The sequence below is a fragment of the Peromyscus californicus genome, unplaced genomic scaffold (genome assembly GCF_007827085.1).
Source record: "Peromyscus californicus insignis strain IS unplaced genomic scaffold, ASM782708v3 Scaffold_8__1_contigs__length_139910024, whole genome shotgun sequence".
Lineage (NCBI taxonomy): Eukaryota > Metazoa > Chordata > Mammalia > Rodentia > Cricetidae > Peromyscus > Peromyscus californicus.
In genome coordinates this window covers 128,395,107-128,410,913 of record NW_026294606.1, presented here as the reverse complement: position 1 = coordinate 128,410,913, position 15,807 = coordinate 128,395,107, and the positions used below count along the sequence as shown (strand labels likewise).

Sequence of the window (15,807 nt, the reverse complement as noted above, 5' to 3'; positions counted from 1 at the left end):
TGAGTCCCAGAGACTGAACTCAGGGTCCTACAGCAGATGCCTTTTTTTTTTTTTTTTTTTTTTTTTTTTTTTTTTTTTGGTTTTTCGAGACAGGGTTTCTCTGTGTAGCTTTGCGCCTTTCCTGGTACTCGCTTTGGAGACCAGGCTGACCTCGAACTCACAGAGATCCGCCTGGCTCTGCCTCCCGAGTGCTGGGATTAAAGGCGTGCGCCACCACCGCCCGGCCAGCAGATGCCTTTTACCTGCTGAGCCGCAGCACCAGCCCAGTCTAGTTGGCTTTTTTTTTTTTTTTTTTTTTTTTTTTTTTTTTTTTTTTTTTTTTTTTTTTTGTCTCCCTGAGATAGGTTTTCCCTGTGTAGCCCTGGCTGTCCTGGAACTCACTCTGTAGCCCAGGTTGGCCTCAAACTCACAGAGATCCACCTGCCTCTGCCTCCCCAGTGCTGGGATTAAAGGTGAGTGCCACCACTGATTGGCTTAGTTTAGTGCACTTTTGTCTAGTGTATCATCATCATCATCATCACCAGCAGCAGCAGCAGCAGCAGCAGCAGAGCTGGGATGCAAGCCAAGACTTTGTACATGCTAGGAAAGTGCTCACTAATGAGCTGGTCCTTATTTTTTTAAATTGTTTTGGTGTGTGATATGTTCTTGTGTGCATGTCATGTATGCATGTGTGTGCACATGTGCTCATGTACACATGTGTATGTACATGTATGCAGAGGTCTACCTCTATATTTCACCTTATTTGTTTAGGTTTATGTGTATAATTGTGTGTGTGTGTGTGTGTGTGTGTGTGTGTGTGTGTGTGTGTGTGTGCCTGCCTGTGTGGACACATGTGCCATAGTGTGAGAATGGAGGTCAAAGTGTACTTTTGTGGAGTCAGCTCTCGCCACTGTGTGGGTCCCAGGGACTGAACCCAAGCCGTCAGACTTGGCGGCAGGTAACATGACCCTGTGAACCATACCACCAGCCCCACACCCTGCTTTCGGGGACAGACAGGGTCTGTCACTGAACTGAAGCTCCCTGGTCGGGTTAAACTGGCTGTCGCTAGTCCTAGGGATCCTCGGGTCTCCACCTCCCCAGCGCCGCTGTTAGAGACACATGCCACCAGGCCTGACTTTCATGTCCGTGTTGGGGATCCAGACTTAGCCTCCTTGAGCTAAGGCAGCCAACACCGAGCTGCCTCCTCAGACAAAGCCTTTATTTCTTCATTTCTTCAGAGACAGGATCCGGTTGTGCAGTCCATAGCATGCAGCCCCGCTCCTCAGGGGTGCTGACCACCCCAGCATGAGTTCTTTGTCAACATCCTCGCTGTCTTCAGTTTCTAGAATGTGCATCCAGGAAGGGCAAGGCTTTAGGAGACTGGCTGTAGTGCTTGCACCTAGCTCAGGGACTACACTTGGTGCTCACTAAACGGACCCGTATGTTCTCTAACAAAACCCCTCCATTCCAGGGGGAATGGGTGCTCACTGAATGGACCCAGATGTTCTCTAACAAAACCCCTCCATTCCAGGGGGAATGGGTTCCATGGGGCTCTGAGCAGTAATACTTACATAGAAAGGTTGACTGGAGGGGCCGGGATGTGGCTCAGTTGGTGTCGTGCTTGCCTGGCGTGCACAAAGCACCCGGTTGGATCCCTGCACCACATAAACCAGATGTGATGCTACACGCCTGTGATTCCAGCAATCAAGACGCGGAGGCAGGAGGACCAGAAGTTGAGGGTCATCTTCAACTGCGTAGTTGGAGGCCAGTCTGGACCACACAGGTCCTGTGCCAAAAATAAATAGGTTCCCTCCGAAGAAAAAAAGGAGGGGTAGGTGTGGTGGGACACACATTTAAATCTCCTCACTCCAGACGCAGAGGCAGAGGCAGGTGGGGAGCTCTGTGACTTTAAGACGAGTCTGCTCTAAAGAGTAATTCTAAGCTAGTTAGGGTTACATGGTAAGGCCCTGTTTAAAATAAAATGAAACAAACAAACAAAAAATTAGGATCAGCAAAATGACTGAGTAGGTGAAGACACTTGCTGCCAATCCTGACCATCTGAGTTCTGAGTTCAACCCCCAGAACCCACACTTTAAAGGGTGATTTCAAATTAAAAATAAATAAAAAAATAATAATAAACACATAAATAAATGAAAGAAGGGTCAGTTGGGATCCCAATAAGATGAAGACATTCTAGAATGTCCTTTGGGGTGACAGGGCCATTATATATACACACACAGTCTCTCTGTCTCTGTCTCTCTGTCTCTCTCTCTCTCCCTCTCTCTGAGGCCCCTATCTCCAATATCTCCATGGAGTATTTTCCCTCCCCAGGGCATCAAATGAGCCATTATTAACACATCCTGGTGAGCAGCCAGCAAAGTCATTTGCGGGGATCTGTGTTATTTGTCCCCTTGGCCTAGAAGAGATGGGAGGAAACGTGGGTGTGAGCAGTGACAATCTCACTCCGTCACAGGAAGAGCAGATGGAGATTCCTCCTCCCTCTCTCCCGCTTTTCAGGCTCAGGGTGAGGAAGGACTGTCAGCCACGGAGTCACTCCTAGCAACGCAAGGGTGTTGAGTCTGAAAAGGTGGCCTGGCGGAGCCTGTGAGACTGTGACCCTGTCCTCTGCCCACAAGCCGCATGCCCAGGGCCCCTGGGACGGACGGGTTTGACGCCTTTCCAGTCGTGTTTTAGTTTTTCCTTTTTCATTTTGTTCTCACTTTGTGTGTGTGTGTGTGCACACGCGTGCACTACACGCACCTGTATGTCTAGAACATATGCGTGGCTCTTTAGCATGAGGAAGGGAAACGGGGGGAAGGCGTGGTGATGGGGACATTGCTTTTTGAGACACGGAGTGTCATGTATTCCAGGCTTCGAACTCACTACAGGACTGTGGATCCCCTTCAGCTTCTGGCCCCCTCAGTGCAGAAGCTGCAGCTGTGTGCCACCGCAGCCAGACTTGAGAGGCGACCGTGATCAAAGCACGTGTTGATGAAAATGTTACAATAAAACCCATGAGTTAATGAATACAGAATAATAAAAGGCAGGCTGGAGAGATAGCTCAGTGCTTAAGAGCACTAGCTGCTCTTCCAGAGGACCCAGGTTTAAGTCCCAGCACCCACATGGCAGCTCACAACTGTCTGTAACTCCAGTTCCAGGAGATCCAACACTCTCACAGAGACACACATGCAGGCAGAACACCAATGCATAAGAAATAAAAATAAGTAAATAAAAAGATAATTAAAAAATAAATAATAAAAGGATCTGAGCAGTGGTGGTGCACACCTTTAATGCCAGCACTCGGGAGGCAGAGGCAGGTGGGTCTCTGAGTTTGAGGCCAGCCTGGTCTACAGAGTGAGATCCAGGACAGCCAGGGTGGTTATACAGAGAAACCCTGTCTTGAAAAACAACAACAAGAGAACAAAATAAAACAAACAAACAAACAAACCAAAAAGAAAGAAACATTAAAAGAAGAGAGGCCGCCTCAGCCTTTAGAAGTTGGTGTTCCTGTGGCAGGAGAGCTGAGGCAAATCGGACAAAAGGGAAAAAGCGTTTCTCTTAGCTCCCTCTGAGCCTTGGACAGAGCGCTGCGCTGCGGGTCAGAGGCTAGCTCAAGCTGCTGACTGGAAGGGAAATGAGAGCATCTCAGCCAGACCAGCTGGGGCTGCCTGGGCAGCTCAGGCCTGAATCTGCAGTGCTGAGCTGGAGGGGGACTAGGGAGGCTTTCCGGAGCCCAGAAGCTTGGGGCTGCAGATGGTGGCCACTTCTCCCGCAAAAGGAAAAGTCAGCCACGTCTTGACACATATGATGTCGCTGTCACCGTGTGCTCTTGTTGCTGTAGCAAAATGCCCAATGTTTGGTAATTTGTGTATAGTAGGAATGTACTGCTCAGCCAAACAGTAAATGGGGTGTGCTGGCTGTCATCCCAGAACTCAGGAGGCTGAGGAAGGAGGATTGCCATTAGTTTGAGGATGGCCAGGGTTCCATAGTGCCGGGCCAGACTTGGACAGAATGAGACACGGTCTCCTAAAGAAATGAAGAAAACTGTACCCTCTGGTGAGCACACCAGACTCCAGTGGGTAGCACCAAACCCAGGGTCGCAGAGACAGGCCTGGTTAAGTTCAGTGGCTCACAAACAAATGAAAAGTCGTGAACGTGGCAGAGATGTGTAGTGGGGAGAGAGAGCTGATGGTGGGAAGGACAAGAGAGGATGGGGGCAATGATCAGAATGCACTAGTACACACATGAAGGACAAAATAAAAAGCAAGATAATGAAAACGTAAGTCAAGGGCTAGCCTGTGGTTCGGTATTAGGGTGCTTACCATCCCAAAGCCCTGGGTTCCAGCCCCCCCACCAGAGAGAAAACAAAAGTACAGCTCAGTACACTCAAGAATTGTGTGACTGTCACCTCTTAATTCCAGGATATTCTCTTTACCTCAAAGTTGCTTGCTCCCCTCCTCTACAGCCCCTTGCAGCCTCTGATCTACCTTCTGCCTTCGCCTGCTCTAGACATTTCATACAGAGACTCAAACACTCAGCTCTTTGGGGTCTGGGCTTCTTCTGCTTAGTGGCAGGTCAGGGGTCAGCTCTGTGGCAGGTTGACTCTTATGTTCCAAGTCACATGCATCTTGGGTTCTCATTTTTGTATTTCTGATGCTGGGGGTGGAACTCAAGACCACACAAGGCCAAGCAAGTGCTCTGCCACTGATTGAGTTACAACTCCCAGCCATTACAAAATGGAGGAGCATTGGTTCTGAGTCCCCTTTTATGGCAATGGAACCTACGCCAAAGACCTCGGGCAAGTTCCCTACCACTGAATGATAGACACCTGCAGCCCCTCTCTGGAGGATTCTAGACAAGGGCTCTACCACCAAACCACGCCCCCCCTTCCCCTCAGTGGTTGACTCTGTACTGCCTTTCTACCAATGAGCCATGTCCCACGCCACTGGTAGACTCTAGGCCTGAGTTCAGTTAGAGATGTGCAGGACAGGTCTGTAAACTTCTATGTGTGCTTGTGTGCGTGTGTTCATGTGGGGGGCAGAGGTAGGTACAGTATGTCGTTGTCCTCAATTGCTGTCCACCTTATTTAACCTAATTAAAATATTTATTATAGCCAGGTGGTGGTGGAGCACACCATTAATCCCAGCACTCGGGAAGCAGAGCCAGGCAGATCTCTGTGAGTTCGAGGCCAGCCTGGTCTACAGAGTGAGATCCAGGACAGGCTCCAAAACTACATAGAGAAACCCTATCTCAAAAAACCAAAAGAAAAAAAAAAAAAATATATATATATATATATAGAACATGTTTGTGTGTGTTTGTGCCTGAGCCACGGTACATCTGTGGGGTCAGAGGGCAACTTCTCCAGTCAGTGTTCTTCTTCCACCATGTAATCTCTGGTCTCGAACCAGAGGTCATCAGGCTTCCGCAGCAAGTACCTCTACCTGCTGAGCCATCTTGCCGACCCTCCACTTTAATTTCTGAGACAGGCACCCTTATTGAACCTGGAGCTCACCCATTAGGCAAGGCTGGCTAGCCAGTCAAGCCCAGGTAGTCTCCTGTTCCTGCTCCCCACCCCTGGGGTTACAGGAACACACTGGGGTCCAGCTTTTCACAAGTGCAGGCTTCAAACTCAGGTCCTCATGATTATGTGACAAATACTTTAACAACTAAGCCATCTCCTCAGTCTCTCTAAGTTGTTGTTTTTTTTTTAAACCAATATTTCACACTCATCACCACCATCTACTTCAAGATAGAAACCATTCAAAACCCCAGAAGTCTGTGTCAGAGGAAGTATTTTATACAAAGTCTCACTCTCCAAAGAGCTCTCCTCTGAGAGTGTTTTTGCCTCCACCCGTGAAAGATCCTTGTCACAACTAGGAGTATGCTGCTGGCATCTAGCAGGTGGCAGCTAAGGATGCTGCTTCTGACCCAGAGTGCACGGGGCAAGTATCTAGACCTATCCGCCATAAGCATCCACAGTGCCGCATTTGGGAACCCTGAGGCCCGCCCGCGCTATCTCCAGATTGCTTCTGCCTGGCCTTAAATGTCACAGGAAAGGGGTTATACAATGTCTGCTCTTTGTCCCCACTATGAATTAGTCCCATGGTGGAACTGCTGTGTGATAACGGTTTTACTCAGTAGATCTGAGGCTGGGGAGTTCTGTACAAACTACAGATGGGATCTGGAATGCCCCACCAAGGGCCCACGTGCTAAAAGCTTGGTCCCCACCTTGGAGCTTTCACTAATTATTTTGTTGTAACTGTGAGAAAACGCCTGAGAGAGCAACCCGGGGAGGAAAGGGTTACTTGGCTCACAGTTGTGGAAGGCCCCCTCCACATTTGCTCTGCTGTGTGCTCCCAGGCACCTTGGCTTGACAGCCTGAGGCAGAGCTGCTGAAATCATTGCAAACAGGAAGCAGGAAGAAAGGGGGTCTGGAGACTTGGCAGAACCCTGAAAGACAATTCTTCAGTGATCTAATTTTTCAAACTAGACCTCATCTCCCAAAGTTTCCAGAACCTTCCAATGCAATGGCCCCAGGTGGATAGCCACTTACAATATATACCCTGAGCAGGCAGGGGTGTGTGCATATTCAAAGTCTCACTGAACTACAGGAAGATGGTAGAATGTTTAAGAAATGAGGGCTCAGCTGGCGGGTGGTGATACAGACCTTTAATCCCAGCACTCAGGAGGCAGAGGCAGGCAGAACTCTATGAGTTCAAGGCCAGCTTAGTCTACAAAGCTAGTTCTAGGACAGCCAAGGCTACACAGAGAAACCCTATCTCAAAAAACCAAACCAAACCAAAACAAAAAACCCCAAGAGGGCCACTGGGGAGACTGCAGTTATCAGGAGAGTGTCCTCATGTGTTTGCCCTGGCATGATTGGCTTTGCCCAAAAGCAACATGGCTAATAGGTTGTGGGCCAGAACCCCCTACATAAATCTGTCTGTCTGTAGGTCCGAACCTGGCTATGGTAACAAGAAGAAAACACACACACACAGCCACCCTAACTTCTTGGTTCTTTCGCAGAATCCAGTCTTTCAACAGAGTGGTGCCCGCGTCCTAGCATCCGGCTGGAGCTGCAGTGACTGGGCTTCAGAGGGAGGTGTGGCTTCAGTTCAACTGTTGTCCTCCTTCCCCAGTGTCTCCGTCGAGTCCTGTCCCGTTCATTCCTGGGTCAGTACTGGCTTTCTAACTCCTTCAACGGGCCTGGACACGATTAGGAATCACCTATTCCCTGGAGCTACAGCTTCCACCTCCATCGACCTCTCTCTGTCCTCATATCTCTCTTCCTCACACACGGGCCCCTTCAGTCCTATTAGGCCCTTCCATGCTGCCTCAGACCGCACCACTCCCTGCCGCCTACTACAGCCTGGATCTGCCTATTCCTTCCTTGGCAGCACCCTCAGACCTCTGCAGTGAGATTCTTCTCTTCCAAGACCAGAAGAGCTCTCTTTCCTCAGCCCCCAGCCTCCCCATCACTCATCCTAGTGTGAGATAGCCTGGGAACCCTCTGGTTATGGGGGCCCTGTGCCCTCCCCAAGTCTCCATCTGACTTCCACCTTTGCCTTGCCTCCCGTGGCTCACCAATGTTTTCTGTCACCAGTGAACACACACACACACACACACACACACACACACACACACACACACACACACACCAGGTAGTCTATCTTCATCACCTTCCCTGGGTCTGCTCACCCCCCTACAGCCCTGCACCCTGTCATCTACCTCGGCTGGCCACAGGCCCCACCCAAATCACCCCCAGCAAAGCATTCAAGGTCACCCCTCCAGGACCCTTCTTCCTTCTCACCTGTTCACCTGTCTCTTGATCCCTACTCTGAAGTATGTCCCGGTGGCATCCTCCAGCCTCCCTTCTGCTCCCGCACCCCCTAGCCCCTGCAACACCAAGTGGCCTTTCTCCTTCCTCCCCCCACCCCTCACTTTCCTCTTTCCGCGGTCCCCATCTCAGGCAAGCTCTGCAGTCTCCTTCCCTCGGAACCCCCCACTCATACCTCAGTTTGCCCCGTCTCCAGGCCCTGGAGACGGCTGTGTCTCCGGCACACCTGGGGAGAAGGGCGGCCGCTCACCTGGTGGCCGCAGAGCAGTATGGCAGTGGCCCCTAGTGGTCGGGGAAGGAAGCGCGGACCAACTGGGTTACCTGTGAAGCACTCGCCTCAACCTTTCTCCATTTAACTCAATCTACCCTCCTACCTACTGCTCTGACTGGAACCACGGCGCTCAGCAGCCTACTGAACTCTTGCTTACTCCCTTACCTCCTCATAAACGCCTACTACTTGCCTGGAACCGTTCTGGACTGTGGTCTTACAGCCAAGGACATGAAATAAACATGCCCTGCCTCCCGGTATCCATCAGAAGACACAAATCAAAGACAAGAAAAACACAAAGGGGCTGCAGATGTGGCTCAGTTGATGGAAAGCCTCCACAACATGCACTAGGCCTAGGTTCAATCCCCGGCATCGTATAAGACCTTGTGTGGTGCAGCCTACCTGTGATCCTAGCCCTCCTACTTGGGAGTCACAGTCAGGAGTCCAAGGTCATTCTAAACTATTCAGTCAAAGGCCAGCCTGGGCTCCGTGAGACCGTGTCAGAAAGAAAAGAAGTGAAGGTTTCCTGCTAGCATAGCTGTGAACATCTGTCTTTGGACACCAGTCACCCGCTGGCTTTGGCTCACCACAGACTCCAGTTGCTCCTGTGCCCACTGTTGCAGAGTTCACATGCACCCACTATAAGAAAAACTGCTGCACCTGCTGCCCGGAGGCGTGCATCTGCAGAAGTGCACCTGCTGGGGACACAGCCCTACAACCATGTGTAAACAGAGGATGTGTACACACCTGGACTGTTTTTTAGTAATCCCTGATCTATTCTTTGCACCCTTTTTTTCTACGATGTAAACTGATCATAAAGTTGTTGACTCAAATAATGACAACAACAACAAAAAGGTTGTCTGGGACTAAATGCCTGAGATAAATCACTTTATAAAGAGGAAAGGTTGTTCACTTATTTATGTTTGTGGTGACGGGGACAGAACCTGGTGTGTGGCAGGCAGGTGCTGTACCAACTGTGCTGCACATCAGCCCCAGAGACATGTCTTTTGGCACACAGTTTTGGAGGTCTCCTCCATAACGGTGTGGTCTGTGGTGAGGTGGCACCTCTTTCTCAGCAGGAGCCGTGGGGGAACACACCGTTCACTCCCTGCTCAGGAGGTGCAGGGGAGACAGGAGGAGAGCCTTGCAGTTCCCTTCAGGGTCTGTTGTGGGATATTTGTACACTGTGTGAAGATACATTGCTGTGATTGGTTTAATAAAGAGCTGAATGGCCGATAGCTAGGCAGAAGGTATAGGTGGGACTTTCCAGGCAGAGAGAGAGAAAGTAGGAGGAGATAATCGAGGTGCAGAGGAGACACCAGGAGACACAGAGTGGAAGCAGGAGGTGCAAGATGGAAGAGAGGTAACGCCACGTGATAGAACGTAGATTAATACAAATGGGTTAATTTAAGTTGTAAGAACTTGTAAGAACAAGCCTAAGCTATAGCCAAGCTTTCATAATTAATAAGAAGTCTCCATGGCATTACTTGTGAACTAGTGGCCCAAAGGAAAGTCCGACTACAAATGGCATCCTTAGTGTGGTGGTTTGAATGAGAATGGCCCCGGGAAGCTCATATGTGTGAACACTTGGTCTTGAACAGTGGAACTGTTTGGGAAGGGTTAGGAAGTGTGGACTTGTTCGAGGAGGTGTGTCACTGGGCAAAGTCCATACCACTCCCAGTTAGCTCTCTCTCCTTGAGCTTGTGTCTCAGATGTGAACTCTCAGCTACTGCTCCAGCACCAGGCCTGCCTGCTGCCATGCTCCCCACCATGCTGGCCGTGATCTCCAACCCTCTGGAACCCAAAGCTCCAAATACACTCTTTCTTTTGTAAGTTGCCTTGGATGTGATGTCTGATTACAGTAACAGTAACAAAGACACTTTGTGACTCAAAGACCTCTAGCAAAGCTTCATCTCCTAAAGAGGTACGCAGCACCTCCCAACAGCACCAAGTAGGGGACCAAGATTTAACACAGGTGCCTGTGGAGGACACACAGCAGACAAGAACACTCTAAGGTGGAAAATGCTGTGGGGAAGGGCTCAGAAATTAGAAGGATGGGGTGCTAGGCGCCGTGGAGGTGCAAAGGTTAAGGGTACCATTGACTCTGTCTCTACAGCATCTCCTGAACCCTACCACCTTCCCCATAAATGCTATGCCAGCCTCATTCACCAGCCTCTCATCTGATGACCACCTTCCCACTCTCCCCATCTCTCTCAAGTCACCCCTATAATTTTTTTAAATTTGCATTTAGTGTGTGTGTGTGTGTGTGTGTGTGTGTGTGTGTGTGTGTGTGTGTGTGTAGTTCAGAGGACAACTTTGGACGTTGATTTTCTCCTTCTTCTGTGTGGGTCCCAGGAATCGAACTCAGGTCATCATGTTTGGCAGCAAGTGCCTTTACCTGCTGAGCCATCTCGCTGCCCCTCTCCTATAATTGTTTAAAATTGGAGCTAACATATCATTATGTAAAATTAAGTGCTAAAACCACTCCCAAATCGACAACCCAGAGTTTGGGACATGTGTCTAGGTCCACAGTGTTTCTACCAACCTCCCCCCAAATGAAAACCCTGCCTATTAGCTTCCACTGTCTCTCCCTTCCCCGTTCCCTGGCCACCACCCATCTGTCTCCATTTTTTGACATTTCGCATCAATGGAATCATGTACTGTAACACTGCATGGCTTCGAACTCATGGCATTTCTCCTGCCTCAACCTCCAGAGTGCTGAGGTGACGTGTGCCATCTCACCCAGCTTGACTCTGATCCTGCAATTGCTCTCGGTTCCGTGAGACGGGGAAGGCAGCGTCTCCTCGGTCTTGTCTTGTCTACAGCACAGTGTAGGTTACCTGTGCTGAGCCCCGGGGCTGACTTGCTGTTGACGCTTGCTCGTCGGTGGATCAGATGGAAATCTTGAGTCTAACCTCCAAGTGTCCCTTCTGCACCTTCCCGAGCTCAGCCGCACTCCAGTGTGCTCTGTCCTCCATTTCCAAGTCATCTGCTCCATTTTCTTGCTGTTCTGGGGATGGGATCATTTCAACAGATAGGGCCACAGCAAGTGCCCTACCCAGCCCCTCCCTGGGAGAGTCTAAGCCAGTATACTCTGATACCGACTTAGATTCCTAGCCCCTCACCGAGGGATTTTAGGCAGGTGCTCTGTACCCCAGCCCTCAGGTCTTCCTCACCATCTCCATCGCCACCATCAGGGTCCCCCTATCAGCATGGAGCCTGGACTATCAGAGTAGTTTCTGCAGTCTCTGGCTCTGCTCTTGACCCCATACCCTTCCCCCACGGTGACCAGCAGGACCTGTGAACACCTCAGTCAGTTATCACCCTACCTTTTCTCTCTCAACGACTTCCCAGAGCACAGCTCACTAAACCAGCACAAAACCCATTACCTCCTCCCTCTTGCCCCTCCCCCTCCCTTTCACTGATCTGTTCAATGCCCCTGCCTCAGGTCCCGGGAAAAGGCTGTTTGCTCTGCCTGGAGTGACTTCCTCATATTCCCACCCCAACCCTGTGGCTCCTCCCTTTTCTTAGATCTTTGTTCAAACTCCATCTTCTCAGAGAGAGCTTCAGGGACCTCCCCCAACTAAAGATTCCAGCGCTGGGGTTATGGGAGAGTGTTTGTCTAATGAAGCCTCAGATCCCACTCCAGCACCGCGAAACCTGCCACCTCTTCGGTGTCCGTTTTCCGTCCTTTCCTCGGTGGCACTTTTATTCTTGCATCATTTATCTTTTATGCCTTTGCAGGACCTTGTATTTGTTCGCTGCCATTGAACTACCTGAGTTCCGGGGTTAAAGATGTGTCCACAACTGCCCGGCACTCTGTGAGGTCTTTATCATGCTATTCACTTGAGTGGGTACTGAGTGTGGTATGGGATGGAGCTCAGAAATTGCTCAAGGGACCCGGTATAGGGAGCTCCCAGGGGCAGCAGGAGCGCACCCAGCTCTCATGACAGGTCCACTCACTCTAGCAGGTGCAGCAACCCCACCCCCACCACTGGAAGGTGGCGGGCCTGAGACAAGCAAATAGGGAGCGCTGGGGACAAGAGTTCACTGAGCCTGTAGGCGCCACATGATGGCCCAAGGAGGGTACCATAACGCCTAGGACTGGGGTGTCTAATGTTCTAGACGTTCAGAATATGGGATCCTAAAGATGTCGGAAAATATAGGGTACCTTCATGCTGGGACACTCTGGGCATAGGTGCCCTCTAGAACATGGTGCTCAAAAGATGAAGTGTCGTGCCTTGTAAACTCAGAGGTAACCAAGACAAGGGACAGCCTGTGCATAAAAATCCAATGGGACTAGATGTACAGAATGTAGTGTCAAGGAACGAACCACGTGGTCACTCTGCATAGCGTCCCGAAGCGAAAGGCAGGATGTTAGAAGCCAAGTGTACTGTGTCAGGGCCTTGGGTACCACTAAGGAGTTAGGGGTTAGTGGCGCCCGCAGGGGCGAGTCTGCGCGCGCGCAGAAGCTTTGGTTCCCGGAGCCCGGCTGCCAGCGCAGCCTCCATTGCGACTGCGCGGGCAGAGAGTCGGGGTGTGGGGGTGACTCTTCGCGTTCACAGCCTCCTTGCATCCTTTGCCTTGTGAGCCCTCTGCCCAAGAGCCCAAGAGTCACTCATAGGAAGGAGGCTGGCAAGCCAATCCGGCTGCCACCAGGGGCGCACCACTGCCCACCAGCATTGGGGGAGAGAAGGGGTCCGGAAAGCTGGAGGGGGAAGGGCCAGCCTGCCAGCATTTTTCCAAACTGAGCCTTGGTCCTTAAAAAAAAATATGGCACGACTTTTCCTCATAACGGAGAGTGCTAGTTCGAAATACCTCCTGGATTGCTTTGCAGTAGAGATGGGTGGGCTGCTGGGAGAAATGGGAAGCCCTTTGGGCTAGAGGTGGAACCCAGGGCCTTACACATGCTAGGCCACTGAACACTAGCCCCAGTGCTACACACACACACACACACACACACACACACACACACACACACACACACACCACGCGCACTCAGATGTGAGAACAGCAAGCTTTTCAGGGGTTCGTTAGTATGTCAAAGTGGGAAACTGAGGCACAGAGAGATGGGACCCTCCTCTCTGACCATAACCATCAGTCAGTCACACCTTTCTGCACTCAAGATGTGTCTCTGGTTCCCTGGATTCAGTTCCCAGGGCCTGGTCACTTAGGCTCATGGCTGATGTTCTTGAAACATGGAGTCTTGGGGCGGGGTACCTAAGTACTCCTACCTGAAGTTTGGGGACCACAGATTTTAGGTTTTGAAGAGCCAAGAACCCCCAGTCCTGGAGGAAAGGTGTGTTTTTAAAGAAGTAGGAACGAGAATTACACGGGTAGCTCCTAGTTCTACCCAGCCCTCCTTGACATCTACTGTTGCCGTGCCTCCCACCGGACTCCGCCAGCAGCACGTGCTGCTTAGAAGGGAGTTTTGGAAGCCAGGTTAAGGGCCTACCATATGCATTCAGGCTTTCGTAGATAATCTTTGTTCCTATTCAAAACCCACCCAAGTTCTGTGTAGTGACCGCTTCAATCCCGTCTACTTTCAAAGCCTTTTCTGACGTTCATCCACTCAGCAGACAGCTTGGTCAGCAATGCGTCGCCTTCCTTGGACACAGAGATGGACTTTTATCCCCTGCTCTAACCCCAACACGTCCCTTTCTCTAAAAATCCACATCAGAGTTTATCTGCCCTCCTAAGGCTTCAGAGTGCTAAAATTCAGCCGGACTTTGAACTCGAATAAGCTACCTGATTCGATATTTAGGCTGCATTTGGGTGGACTCCATTCCCCAAGAATCCAAGCCCCGGTTTTGCTCCTCCCCAGCCATCAATCTTAAGAGTTGCACCCATCTTTCGTAAAACGAATTCGCAGCGCGGCAGCTTCCAAGCTGCGCTCTTAGCCCTCAGGACTCCCCCTTCCCCAGCCCCCACCCTGCACTGACTTGCCTATACTGCTGAAGTGCCGGTTTTTGGCACGAGGCCCGGTTTTATAGCCCCCACTGTGGGTCTTGGCAATGATAGCTTTGGCTCCAGGGATTTGGCCAGGTCGACGGCCTTCCCCATCCTGAGAGGGAATCCGAGGCTTCATCTGCAGCCGGGGCCTGAACGCAGCCTCCGGCCTCACTCACTGAGTCCGAGATCTAGAATCCAAGCTCGGTCCGCTGCCCTACTTCTTCAGTCCATCAGCTGCCGTGTAGTTCTTAGGTTGTGAAAATCTGCACCGGGCTTTTGCTCCCGCCAGAATCCTAAAATTCAATTTTTTTTCTTCTTTACCCACCCCCTCCAAAGCCAGACGCTTGAGGCGTTTATAGATACTAACCTCTCCTCCGCTCCAGCAGCCTGGTCAGCTCCAGGCCCCTGTCCGGTTGCCAAGGCTCTCTTCTGCTGGGGTGGGGGGTGGGGGGGTGCCTCATCCCATCCCGCCTATACTCCAGTCCTGGCTTTGCGTCCCTCTCTCGCTTTTTATTGTAGGTCTGGTCTCCCAGGGTAGCGGGATCTACACCACATCCCCTTCCTGTAGCATCACCTAGGATCCAGAAACCGCTTTTACCTGCAGGCTCCGTTGCAGCCAGCGCGCGGGATCCCTCCATACCTCAGTCCAGCCCTCATTTTGCCCCTCCCTATCGCACGTCGCTGTCAGGATGATGGGGGACAGCCTACGCTGTTGTCAGTCACTAAGCAGCACCCCCTCCGACCCTCCTGCAAGCCCGGGTCGGAGAGCTCTGGTCCAGGTCTTGCTTGCTACCACTGCACAGGCTTGACGCATTACTCCGTCTCCCCGGGAAGAATCCGGCCCGAAATTTGCGTGCTTCGGGTGCATCTGGCCTTGTCGCAGCTCCCACAAGCGCCCCCCTCCCCGCCGTCCCTGCCCGCTCCGCCTAATCTGGGCCAGGTTTTGCGCAGTCCTTGCACAGCTCCCCATTTACCCCTCCACCAGTTAGGCGCTTTCTGCACAGCACGGCAGTAGAATCCGTTCCGGTTCTTCCTGCTGCCCGTCGCACCCCACCACCCCCTGGCCCAACTAGGGGATCTAGCGCGTCGCCTCCCTCTGCCCACTTTTCCTTGGGGGAGGCGAGTGGAACTCCAGGCCGGGTTTCCGAGCCCGTCGCTGGGGAGCACGGGAGGTCTGCGGAGGCCAGTCCCGGGCGTGTAGTCCAGGCCAGGTTTTTGCGCTTGCCCGCCGCCCCCCTCCCGGAGCCGGCGGGCCGGGGAGCGCCGAGAGCAGGCGGCTTGTCATTGCTGGTGCCCCGCGCCCGCTCGCTCGGCGCGTCCTGCGGTGCCCACGGGCCCGGCCCCGCGCCCCCTGCTCCGGCCACCCCGGGGGCGCGACGCCGCCGCGCCTGCCTCCAGCCGCCTAGCCCCGGCCCCCCGCGGGCAGCGCGAGCGGTCGGCGCGGGAGCAGCCGGCGCTGCGGCGCCCCCGCCCCGCCGTCTGCCGGAGACGCCCCGGCGGATGGGGCCGCGCGGGCCCGGGAGCGGCGCCGCCGGGCGGCGGGGGCCTGCGGGGCCGCCCGGGCTGCCGCGTTAACCCTTCGCCCGCTGCCGTCCGGGGGCGCTGGGAAGTCGCCTGGGCACACACGTGCCGCCTCCGTCGGGGCCTCGGAGCTGCGGGGGAGATGCGGGCAGCCGGCGCCGCCTCGGGGGGCTCCGCCTCGCCCCAGCCCCCCGAGCTCTGACGCCGCCCCCGCCCCTCCGCCTCCACGCCTCGCTCCCCGGGAGGGGCG

General features: G+C 52.6%; 1 long non-coding RNA gene across 4 annotated transcripts; it reads right to left on the bottom strand.

Moving 5' to 3' along the window:
- Positions 1–313: 313 nt before the first annotated feature.
- LOC128103946 (uncharacterized) lies at positions 314–15,440 on the bottom strand. Of its 4 annotated transcripts, XR_008215804.1 has the most exons (4): positions 14,404–15,438; positions 10,925–11,094; positions 1,551–1,634; positions 314–1,321 (listed from the first exon to the last, which is right to left on the bottom strand). It is a non-coding gene; the product is annotated as an uncharacterized LOC128103946 (long non-coding RNA). The 4 variants fall into 4 exon arrangements; XR_008215803.1 differs by having other exon boundaries at positions 1,551–11,094; positions 14,404–15,440; XR_008215806.1 differs by having other exon boundaries at positions 1,551–11,089; positions 14,404–15,440.
- Positions 15,441–15,807: the final 367 nt, after the last annotated feature.